General features: G+C 42.9%; 1 protein-coding gene across 3 annotated transcripts in view; it reads left to right on the top strand.

Moving 5' to 3' along the window:
* Positions 1-12,124: 12,124 nt before the first annotated feature.
* The window catches only part of ALG6 (ALG6 alpha-1,3-glucosyltransferase), a 37,026-nt gene continuing 36,657 nt past the window's right edge, over positions 12,125-12,493 (top strand). The window contains exon 1 of one of the 3 annotated variants that reach the window (XM_048862137.2): positions 12,125-12,212. The gene's annotated coding sequence lies outside the window, so the exon portion shown is untranslated. Of the gene's footprint in view, positions 12,213-12,271; positions 12,350-12,493 lie in introns of those variants that run through there. The other 2 variants (XM_048862138.2, XM_048862140.2) reach the window with 2 other exon arrangements.

Raw genomic sequence — 12,493 nt, 5'->3', positions numbered from 1 at the left:
CTTCATGCAGGTCCCTACATGGACACTCCTCTAATCTCTTTTTACAAGGAAAACTAAACAGATCTAAATTTGTTTGTGTGCTGCGGCTATAAAAGTAACAAGTTGTTTCACAGTTGTGTCTAGCTAATCGGTTTTACACAAACAGCAAATGGTGCATGATTTGTGCAACACACGCAGAGGTTATTTCTATATTTAGCTGATACCCCTGGGAAAAGAGAAAGGAGGCTCTTCTTGAATTCACTTTTAGGCTCAAGAAGCTGCTGATCCAGAGCTTCTAACTGACATTGGATAACAGGGGGCTCATTCCATTCCTGATCCTTTGTTACTTATAAAATTACTCCCTCATATTTCCGTACATAGCAATAATACCTCCCGGCCCTGCATGTGTGTTCAGAACAAGCAGCAGCCTTTAAACTGGAAGGCCTTTTCGTATTATTTATTAGGCAGACGGGGGTGGGAAGAAGGCAAAATAGCCGGCAACTTTCTTCCCAACTAGTTTCCTTTGACACGGAGATTGGAGACATTTCTCTTTATTTTCTTTCCCCCCATGATCTGCATAACAGGCCAGCAGAGCTATCGCAGTAGTGGGGGGTGGGGGGTGCGCTCGGGAGAACTGTTGTTTCTCTAAAGCTGCTGAATAGTTCTCTTTAGATTCCAGAGATCAGGTACTTCTTTGAGAGAGAAACGTAAATATCATTACAGTGTAAACGTTTTAGGCGCAGCAGGAAAATGTGCAAATCGAATTAGAAAAACAAACATGGTAGAGGGAAGCCCAAGTATATTCCCCACTGCTTGGAACATTACAGTAATTTAAATTAATAGGTTATAAAATAATACGGAGTTGATCAATTGTTCTCCTAGGTTCTTTATTAAATTAAGAGTGGATTCCTTTTAATCGCGTTTGGTTTTCTTGTAATGATGGGATACGTTATGTAATTATTACGTGGATTTTTTTTCCGAAGGGTTTATTATAGCGTCTTTGTCTCTCGGCCCCTATGATCCGCTACACACGCCGCTGACTCAGACCTTGCTATTCTAGCTTCTGCTGTTGCCGTCTCTGCAAAGCCAACGCCAAATGTCCCGTTGTCCTGTATTACACAGGCAAGAGGCACAAGGATATTGCAGGGCAAAGAACCCATCACCTAGAAGTAGGACGGGAAGAGAAATCATTAATTCAAACAGAAAGGAATTAGGGAGCATTGCAAAATGAACCCAGAGGCCGCAGGTGAAATCTCACTTTGGGGCTCCCAGAGGGTCACAGAATTGTAATAGCGGAGTGAGACCTGTAGGGGGCGTTAGGTAGATAACGAATTTCCCAGATGTCTGGAGCAGCTCCCGACCCCCGCGGTCTATATCGCTGCTTCTCTAGACTTCTTTCCCCTCCCTCCCCCCAGTGATATACAGAGGATCTCCTCGGGGAAAGGACTGTGAGAGGCACACTCCAGTGTTGTAACTTGGGAATGGGACAGATTTCTATAGAGGTCTGGAGGAGGTAAACGGGTTAACGCGGACGATGAGAAACAGACGACTTTGACGTGAGGTGTGCAGAAAAGGGAGATCCTTTATTTTGATAGTCCCGTGAATAGCCATAATATTTTGGGAAGATCCACGAATAACACATAAGCAGACAGGTCCACACATCACTGAGTTCAGCAGCTGTGTTTTTTTCATGCATTGTACAGTATTTCCAAAAAGCACTTTCTGATCCTGCTCCCTCTCAAGTCAACGGGAGCATTACCATTAACTCGGATACTAACCGGATCGGGCCCTTCCTTTGTATATTTGTCCTTTCGTGTGGCTTGAAAGAAAATAAAATTTCTGGGCACTAATGCAGCTGGATGCCAAAGAAATATATAGTATTCCTTTATTAAACAGGGTTTAAAAGAATCCCACGAAGAACAGACCGTTAGGGAGAGAGAAGAAACATTCCTAACCCATTGCCATAGATTTTCTCCAAGATGTTCAGCAAAAACAAAATATTTCGATTGCTGAGCCAAAAAGCAATTTGAAACGTGGGGGATCGCCTATGACTTCTCGCACTTCTTTAACTGCACCGTTTTACATTGGTGGAAGCCCTGACACAGCTATGAACCCCATCTCCCTGACCCCTGCACATAACCATCCCAGCAGAGTAGGAAAGTTTCCACCGTGAACAGCAAAACCACTCAACTCAACCAAGCAACGAAAGTCGTATTTGCTGGGGTTCCCCATCCTCCCCCCATTTCTACAAACCGTCTGACACATATGGCAAAACTTGACACGGTTGGTGACAGATGCCTGTTAGTGTAAGACATGTCACGCTGGCCTCTGGGGTGTATTAAAAGTAACCAGATCCTAAACACTGGGAAAATGACCATGCTCTGCAGTTGCTGTAGTTATCCAGAGCCAATTTTTCCTCTCACTTTGGTTATTTATTAAACATGCAGTAACATTCTTCATTCACCACAGAGGAGGTTTAGTGGAATATATAAGCCGCTAGCAATAACACTTTAATAATACTAGTACTTTAAATCGTTTACATGGATGGAAATTGGGAACACACCGTCTAAGGAATGCCCTGTTTCCTCCATTGCTGTCAATCGGTGTAGCGCTGCGATTGACACCAGCTGAGGATCTGGCCCTTACTTTTACAGCCGGTTTTATTTAGAAAGAAAAATCCTCGGGCACTCTTTTGAGCTCTGGCACTAAAGCGGAAATGGCTCGCTGCAGACCCAAGCGCTGTTTTCCTCCCTCGATACGGTCTCGGCGCATCGGAGTTACATAATAATTGATCTGCCACCGGGCATGACGGCAGAGGCGAGAATCCCAGCGCTAGGGTCATTCAAACGGACCCCCGGCGGGCTATTCCTCGCCACTGAAACCAGAACCCCCACAAGGTCTAGGCCTCGCACGGGGAATCTCCCCTCTCGTGCGGTGCTTTCACGGAGGTGACTCCCACCCTCAGCGGGAACCGGAGGAAAGCGCCCGTCTTACGGTGCTTCTATAAATCGGGCTTTGCATTTTCCCACCGTGGGGTGCGGGCCCTCGAGCTTCCCCTCTGTCTGGCTACACTGCAAAGGCGAGGCAGCCGGCTTCAAAGTCTCACCACACACACCAGGCTGCCCATCTCTGGGGACGCAGGATCGGGTCCCAGAAAGGAAAAGCACGAATGAGGCTTATATGTCTGTGTCTGTATTTTATATGGGTCCAACTACTCCACCAATTACAACTCTCCAAAGAAAGGGTCCCCTGATCTCTCTTTTCTCCCAAACTCCTGTATATGGGAGGAGGCCCCTTTGAACCTTGTTAATGAAATAGTGGCTGGCTAACGCACTCAGCCGGAAGGGAACCGATTACTACATTTATTTTACACATCAAAGTCAGGCAACTAAAGGTTTAAGATGAATAACTCCTACCCAAATCCCAAAGGACTTGGATCCCGAAGTTTCTCCCTTGGCAGGGTGGTGGGAAGGTGGAGTTTGCACGGCACCTTTGATAGATGTGGAGTCCTTTCTTCGTGTCCTTGTCCTCCCCATGCAGACTCTACGTTTAATCAGACCATGTATTTTTATCAGCTTTTCCCTTCTGTGAGCAGTGTCGCCTAGTCGTTGGAAGGGGTTTTGTCAATTGGAAGAGCGTGCGGTCTTCGACTCACCCAGTGATCGATCAAAAGGGGCACGTGATAAAGGCCCAGGCGCGAATGAAAAGGTGGGCGAAGTCCGGAGCTATGAGCCCCTCACCACGAATTTTAAGGGGGGGGGCGGACTATCTTGCTTATACGTCGTCTGTATTTGTACTATAGTTCATGGCAGGCTTTGCCTTTCCAATGCTATAAGAACACAAGACTCTTCCCTTGGATGATGGAATAGGAGAATATCATTTACTAAGGCGACTGGGAAATATCCGGTCTCAGTGAAATCTCTAGTTAGGTTTGTGCAGTGGCTAGTGTTTAGGGAGTGCTGCAGCTGCAGGGATTTTTAAAAATCTACCTTATTTACACAATAAAATACATGCTTTGGGGCGGGTGTGTGTGTGTGTGTGTATAGACCATGCTGTGCATGATTACTGAAGTATTTTATGAAAGTGCCATTTGGTAGTGATAGACCATGGCTCCTGTGTAAGTTTTGTGTAAGGAAGGTCTGCAGAAATGGCTTCTATAAAGTACTGACTCAGCTGCATAGTCTTCTTTACAGGCATTTATCCGCTATCACGTTAATAAGCCATATTCACTAAATTAAAGTGCTAAAAGCCTTTAAAATTGTAGTTGAAAAACTTTTCTGCCCCTCATCACATTTCTTAATATAATCCATAGGTCACTCTTTATTTTTCTCCCATGTTCTGGTTTGAGAGCTCTCAAAAGTAATATCAAACCTTCACCTTCTAGTTGCTTAAGGCAGAATTCTTGGTAGCACTCCTGCAACTGAAAAAAATATTGTAAACTCCTGCACTCTTCTGATACCTTTTTGGAAATAGCAGCACAGGACATTTTTAGAGGAAACCTCAGACCAAGCCCTGATCCCTCTTGCCCTTCCAAAACTCCCATTGGTACAGGATAGAGCCCATGACTGCTAAATATCCAAGTGCACTTGCTGCAAATACAGGGCATTGGCCCCTGGGTAATTCCTTAATCTAGTAGTTTTCCAATTACCCAGACTGGGTAATTAAATTATGCCTACCTAATTTCCTCTGTTTTAATTCATCTCTTAAAATTAGCTGTTTGGCGTTACTGTGCTCTGTTACCCTCAGAGATATGGCCCAGAGAGAGCTGGATTTATGCTAGTCTGCACTGATTTCCATAGACTTACATGGCCACATCCAGCTGGCTTTACTAACTTCTGTTCCTTCCATTGACTTCAGTTGGATCACTGGCAGGAGCTAGACATGCAGGATTTGACCTATAGACCTTGAAGCAATTTGGATACTTCCAGACAAAAGGTGCTTTAGTATATATATGGAATGTATTATGCATATATTTATCCATGGCCACCTTATAAACCTCAAAACAGCATTTTATGAGGAGAAGTTAGCACTAAAGGTGCCCAGTAGTATCACACTAGTTAAGGGGGCTTGCCAGGCTCCTTATAGTGCAACAATCTGTCAGTGTTCCCAATGCAATAGTATTTCCTATTTTCAGAATTGCTCCTGGGACAGAATAGACAAATATCCTTTGGCCTGCACAAAATCTCAGGCTGACCCAGGATTTTAAAACGTATTTGGAGCCATTCACTACCTTCAGTCCGCACACACATCTCATTGGCATCAACCAAAAGTTCCACAGCAGATGGAGGACAGTGGGTTTATGTCATTTTGGTCATTTTTAGGCTACAGTAATGCAAAGGAGAGGGGGAAAAGGAAATTGGGTGCTTTGTTTTTAGTTTCTTATTCAAAATGGTCTAGAGTTTAAAAAGCACACTGTGAGTGTTGTTGCTGGCAGGGCAGGTTCATTAGAGAGGCCACAGGTGGAATGAATAGCTAGAGGGGAGGTTTCAGAGTAACAGCAGTGTTAGTCTGTATTTGCAAAAAGAAAAGAAGTACTTGTGGCACCTTAGAGACTAACCAATTTATTTGAGCATGAGCTTTCGTGAGCTACAGCTCAGGAGGCTAAACCACCATCTCTCTACCTAGGTACTGATACAGCTTCAGATTTCTGGTACTTACAGGTGATCATTGTGAAGAAGATCGTGCAGCTGCTGCTAATCCCCTAGCCTTCTGTGAATCAAGGACATTGACCTTAAAATTAATCACAGGGGGAGTCATTCTGGAGTCTAGCATGAGACTAGAGGATGGAGTTATAAAGTGGGATTTTCAAAGGAATAAGGCACCCAGTTCCCATCAAAATTTCCCAGTTCCCATCCGCTCTTTGGAAAATCTCATCCATAAGCAAAATCTTTCTCTTGTTTATTTGTGGCATACAGTGGACCTACTCCTACTCCTACAGGGAAGTGAATAGGAAGCCATTGGCTTCAATAGGTGCAGGAGCAAGCATTATGTCTTTAGGGTATATTTTAAAATATTTTAGATAGACCAGATAGTGAAATCTGAAAATGATGCACTGCAATTACTTCATCAAACATCTCTTGAGTGCACAGATTGGAGAGATGCAGTTTAGTTTATCCATTAATTATAACAATGTTTGTACGCAAGCTCTTTTGGTACACTCTAATATTAAAGTGCATGAAAACACAACATATCACATTTACTTGAACCAGTTAATAGTCTGCTAGTGCTTCACAGGATGTTTAACACACTCTGACCTAATTTTCCCCTCTGGTTTCAAAACTACCATTGAAAACAAACCCTGAACTGACAAACTCACAGCATCAAGGAGATTGCTAGGTAAAATCTCTACTCTGTTCAGACTGGAGCATTTAACCTAGTGATCTCAGAGCCATGCCAGGAGAATTCAGGTGGGAATGGGAGCCTTACCTCTTGATCCATTTGCTCTGTTGGTTTAAGACAGACTGACAACCTTACTTTACCATAGTTTGTGTGTTGATTTTCAAAATCTGGTCATCTTGAGGTACCAACATCTGTTAATGGAGCAAGGAATGTATATAATTGGCCAAATATGAACAATATACTTTTCTTGAGAGACCATACTTACATTCTAGGGACTTTTATTGAGTTACGTTTTACTAGTCCTAAAACATTTAGCGTTATGCACTTAAAAGATACAGATCATAGGTATTACATCCACAGAAAGTATTTTAGTCAGTGAATGTTCAATGTAGCAGGTAGAGATGAACTTAGCACGTCTTTGAGACTGAACTGGGAACAGACTCTTCAGCCATAAAATGCACTTAACAGTCTATTTAATAGTGGCGAGGTCCTTGAAAATGCAATATCCATGCTAATCTTGCCTTTTTCTAAATCAGAAATAAAAAATAGGTCAGTAAGGAAGAGCCTTCCCCTTCCATTTAAAATGTGACATTTAATCTATTTAAATAACTAAGTAAACTTAATAAATTCAGGATTTGGTAAGCAAGCTGAGAAAGGAGGCACTCCGCAACTTTATTAAGATCACAAAATGTGAGAAGGAGTGTCCTTGGACTCAAGGTTTAATACAATCCCTGCTTACTTAAGCTTCAACAAGATGGGAAAAGCCAGGGCGTACGAAAACAACTCAGCCTCTCCTCTCAATTAAGCAGTGAAATGGCTGAACGTCAAACATACTTTCTTTTACAGAGGTAACAATGTATCCACAATGGAACAGAGAATGAAAGAAGAAATATATTTCCAGTTCAGGAATCCCTCCCCCAAATTAAAGTTCAAGTTCTAGAAGCACATGGAGTTGTAGCATTAATGTCAAACAGGAATAGCAACAGCAGGCCAGCTGTGCTTACATACAACTCACAGCGAATGGTTAAACCCATGGGCACTGGTTTTAATTTGGAGTGTGAGAATTATTTGAATTTAATTACAAATAGTAGTAGGTCAACCATGCCCTTCTAACTAGTTTATTTATTTAACTAGTAATTATTATAGCACAATACCAATCATCTCTCAGGTGGATTATGGTAAAGATTAAAAAAGAGAAATAAGAGAAATTATAAAAGTCAAGATGCAAAATAACTGTGGCTAAGCCGCTGTTTAAAACGAAACAATCAGTGTGGTGGTTTTCAGTGTTCCAGCTTTTTTGACCAAACGCGTGTCACATAAGGACAAATACTTACAATTTTGACAGTGTTGAGGGCCCAGTAAAAGGTCCAACTGAAAATGTCTCTACAGTGTGTTTTCCCACTCCCTCCTGCGTCCCAGCTCAGTTCAGGAATTAAATCCTACATGAGCTGGAAAGCAACTTTTTATAGCTGCAGTTTCGTCCAAGCCTCTTTCCCTCCTATCCACTAAAGGAAGGACTTTTCCATCATTCAGATTGCATTTCATTCTAGAGTTATGGAACACACTAGCGATATTTGTGTTTCGACTGTGCAGGTTTATGTCAATTGTAATAGCTGTAATTAAAAAAAACAAAACAAAAAAACCCCCAAAAAATGCCCAGCAAACTCATTCAAACGTCATGAGGACGTTGAAAGGGTTAATAGAAACGATCTTTCTGATCATTATTCGTTTCTCTCTCCTGGTAAGAACCAAAATCAAACCCCGCTTGTCTACTGCCCCATTGTTACGATGTGTCCTTACTGCCCTTTCCAGTCATTGATCTGGTCAAAGTCACGGCAGAAGTACTTGTGACAGAGATTCGATTTCAGACAACGTGGCCAATACAAGTATTTAGAAAACATTCAATAAAAAGCTTTCCTGGGGAAGTGAATGATTTCACCTTGCAACAAAGGGAGCTCAGCTAATTGAACTAATGCACTTGAACTTACAGTAATATAGCCTAACACTCAAATACAGAGCCCTAAGAATTCTCTGTCAAATATACACGTGAAGATAGAGTGCCCCAAAATGAAGAGAAGTTAAGGAATAATATCAATAACCTAAAGGATATAGCTTTATTGCTTTCACTGTTGAATTAGGAAGTTACTAACTCAGATACTATGAAGGATGCATGCCATTCTTGGATTTGTTTAACATTGCTCTGCTTTATTTGAGCATAAGCTTTGTTATTCTAAATAAGGAATAGCTATCAGGTAATTGTAGAGGCAAAACCATGAAGAAAACAGAAAAAGGAACAGCCAAAAGGAGGAAGAGCTGGCTGGCTGGCTAGCTAGCTAGCTAGATTAAAATAGTGCTTTGGCCTATCTATTATTTGCAGGCTCTGCCTCCTACTTTGCTAAATTTGGATCCAAACAGGCAATAGGCAAAATTTCCATTGACATCAACCAGAGCTGTTTTTGAAAACTGTATCAGAATTCAGAGTAACAGCCGTGTTAGTCTGTATTCGCAAAAAGAAAAGGAGTACTTGTGGCAATTTAGAGACTAACTAATCTCTATGCATCCGATGCATCCGATAAAGATGCATCCGATAAAGTGAGCTGTAGCTCACGAAAACTCATGCTCAAATAAATTGGTTAGTCTCTAAGGTGCCACAAGTACTCCTTTTCTTTTTGTATCAGAATTGATAGCATTGTGGCACAGTCTTGCTGGATCAGTAATCTCAGGGAGTGGTGGCTATGGAGATCTCAGATAGATTTGAAATTACAGTTTTGTTTAACTCACCGATTTCCAACTGCTATGTACTATGTTAAAGAAACTATAACATCTGTGGGGATTAACTCTTCACACAGAATTAAAATAATTTTAAAAAGGGGACTGCAAGTTAAATAGCAATTGTTGTTAGTGGTCTTTATACTTCGTAGCATCTAATACCATTCCACTTCTAATTTATTTGTTCTTGTAACCAATATATTTTTGAGTCTGAGTTTGTTATAGATTCATGTATTTAGGACCCAGTCAGACATTCCTTAGAGTCCTGGTTCATCTCTTGCACAACTGATTATTTAATTAAGTATCAATATGAGTCCACAAAGTTAGCTGTTTTATTAGCTTTTATTGTAAAAATCCGATGCTCTGATAATGTTATGATGTTCTTATCTATATCTACTATCTTCAGCTAGATTCAGAGATCCAAAGGTGCTCAGAGTTCTCGTGGTTTAGAAACCAATAAGTGGTTTATATGTTCATCTGTAAAAGATCCTATAGTTTCCATCTTTTAATACTTTAAGAACACACTGAGTGGGATGATACGCGAAGAGCAGAAATTGCTTCAAATGGCTAAATAACTACAATTTGGTGATATGTTTGTTGCTGAATTCATTTACACTCAGAAGATATATGACTAGGAATGGAAGCTATATCCTATCCTATATATTGCATTAGAAAATACTTTTGGGAAGTAGTCAAAAGGTATTTCTGCTGATGGATAAGAGTAGACTAGTTAAAATACTATTATCACATGTCAAAATTTTTCCAAATTTTGCTTTTTTTGACAAAAAAACAAATTTTGGGGGGAGGGTTTCCCAGCAGATCTATTTATGTTTATTGTTATTAAGTATTAATTATTATGATTAATTAGTAATTAATTTACATTATAGTATCATCCAAAGGCCTTATTTGGGTGTGGGGCTCCATTGAACTGTGCTCCAGAGGGATTACATTCTAGAAGACATAAAATAGACACAGGACTGAGGCTGGAGTTACAACATATGACCAAATGAATATGGTGAAGAATTGGCATAGCTTGTTAGTTACAAGCTTTTTGCTGGTTTTTAATGTTTTTTAAATTGGGGGTAGAGGTAGGGTGAGGAATGACAGGAATGAGGAGATTAGTGAGAGTAAGGAAATGTCCTACAGGTTGCATGGATGTCCTTGAAAGATTCTCTCCCTCCTCCCCACACTGCCATCTAAGGCCCTGATACCGCAAAGACTTAAGCAGCTGCTTAATTTTACCACCATGAGTACTTCCAATGAGTCTTCACTATGATAACAAAGTTAACTATGTGCATAAGTCTTTGCAGGATTGCCGTTTAAAATTTTAATATTTTATAGTTGTAAATTAAATAAATGAGTTCCAGGTAATATTTTCCTGAAAAAGTGGTTAAGGAAGTGTGTCATCACATTGATAGTTTTACCTGTACGTCAGGAAAAATGAAGTCTTATATATTTCTTAAAATGTATATGCTGCTCACGAAAGGGTAATTGCCAATATAAATATCTACGTTCTGCAGCATTCAGGCTCAAATCCTATAAAACTCCTCAATTTGGAACTCCATTTCAGTGAGAGTTCTGTGCCTGGAAGGCTTGTAGGGTTGGGCCCTGAAAATCTTACTATCTGTGCCTTGTATTATTAGAAGAAATAATCTCTGTTCTGCTAAAACCACTGTCCCAGGAATGAACACACACACAAAAGACAAAAAACATTAATCAAGGAAGAAATTTGGAAAACAGATCAATTCATACTACAGTGTTGGAAATAGGTAATAGTCATGTGAATCTTGTCTACGACTATCCACTGAGTAATGTTCTTTAGGTTAAGTTGTCAGGTCCCTCAACAGTATTACTGAGGGTAAAGAAATAACTAGAGTATGAAAAATTTGAAAGAGATGGTTGATGGTAGGTTTCTACTTTGCTCCCAAACTGCTCCCTAGATCCTTTCTCCCTGATGCACACAGATCCTCAGGCTGCTACCCTCCTTTGGCAAAGAACAGGACTCCAGACTGCTCCCAGGAAGGAAGCCAGGACCAGATCTCTGGGAATTGGATGCCTAAATACCTTTGAGGATCTGCACCCCAGTCCCTAGTTGTGTCTACCCCACCAGGCTTTTTGCCAGTAATTTCCCACCATTGTAACATTTCGTCCCCACTAGTTGTGGCAACAGGAGCAGCACTACAGCAGACCAAGTTTTAGGTGGCCATTGGTTTTTTAAGTACCGTCATAAAGATCTAATCTGAGTATGATAAAACAACAAGGTGCATAAATAGCTGGCAGCTGCCTCAAGCCATAGCTGCACTAGTGCTGCCACTAGAAGAGCTGAATACTCGGTGAATGACAGGTCCTGGTTTTGGCAGTAGACAAGGCCTGTGTGTCGTGCCTGAGGCAGCATTAATGTTATTCTGAGTGTGAATTTTGGCACCTTCTGACATTTACAACCTGTGTACCTTCAGGCCAGGATGCTGTGTCCTCACGTAGATGTTTTGCCTTGAGGAGGTGCCGGGGGTAACAAGCCCAGACTAGGGCTAGAGGTGCCTTGTTGGCACCGGTTAGCTAACACGATGCAACCGGCTGGCGCAGAAGAGGAGCACATGATAAACTGGTAAGTTAAAGCCCTGGTGGAGCCTCCTCACCTGGTTAAGAGGAGGCCACAGGAGAGCCACCTGTAGCACCCGGCGCACTGGGCCTTGTAGGGCTTAGGGCTGGTGGGGCTCTGCTTGGCAGGTCACGTGCTTACCCTTGACTCCCCATTCCTCTGGCTGCCCCTTATTGTCCCCCCATGTTTCTGACCCCCATTCCCCGGCTGCCTCCCTCCTACGGTCCCTGTTCTCTCTCTGGTTTCAGAGTAGCAGCCCTATTAGTCTGTATTCGCAAAAAGAAGAGGAGGACTTGTGGCACCTTAGCGACTAACCAATTTATTGGAGCATGAGCTTTGGTGAGCTCCACCTCCCTTCATCTCCCCCTCTTCGCCATTCCCCGCCCTCAGCCCTACGTCCTCGCGCCCGCGTGCACCGGACTACTACGTGCGCGCCGCCCCGTGACGCTCACGGCGCGTGCCCGTCTGCCAGAACCGGAAACAGCTCGACTCGAGCGCGGGATTGCCGGGGGACGCGCGCGTCAGGGTGAGTCCCTGGGTCCAGTGGGAGCCGCGGGCTCGCGCAGGAGGGAAGGTGGGGGGAGGCGGGAGCGGGAAGCAGCGCTTCCTGGTGCCCCGCGGGGGCGGGAAACCCGTGCGGGGCGCCTCCTGGATTCCCAGTGGGTGCGCGTGAGGCGGACGGCGCTCCACGCGTGTCACCGGGGGCGGGACCTCCGGAGTCGTGGCGGGGGGTTAACGGGGGGGCGTGGAGGGTGCCCGAGCTGCCATACGTGAAGGGGGCGCGCGTGGGGCCCGCTGCTGTGTGAC

The sequence above is a fragment of the Caretta caretta genome, chromosome 8, assembly GCF_965140235.1.
Source record: "Caretta caretta isolate rCarCar2 chromosome 8, rCarCar1.hap1, whole genome shotgun sequence".
Taxonomy (NCBI): domain Eukaryota; kingdom Metazoa; phylum Chordata; order Testudines; family Cheloniidae; genus Caretta; species Caretta caretta.
This window is presented reverse-complemented; position numbering and strand designations above follow the sequence as displayed.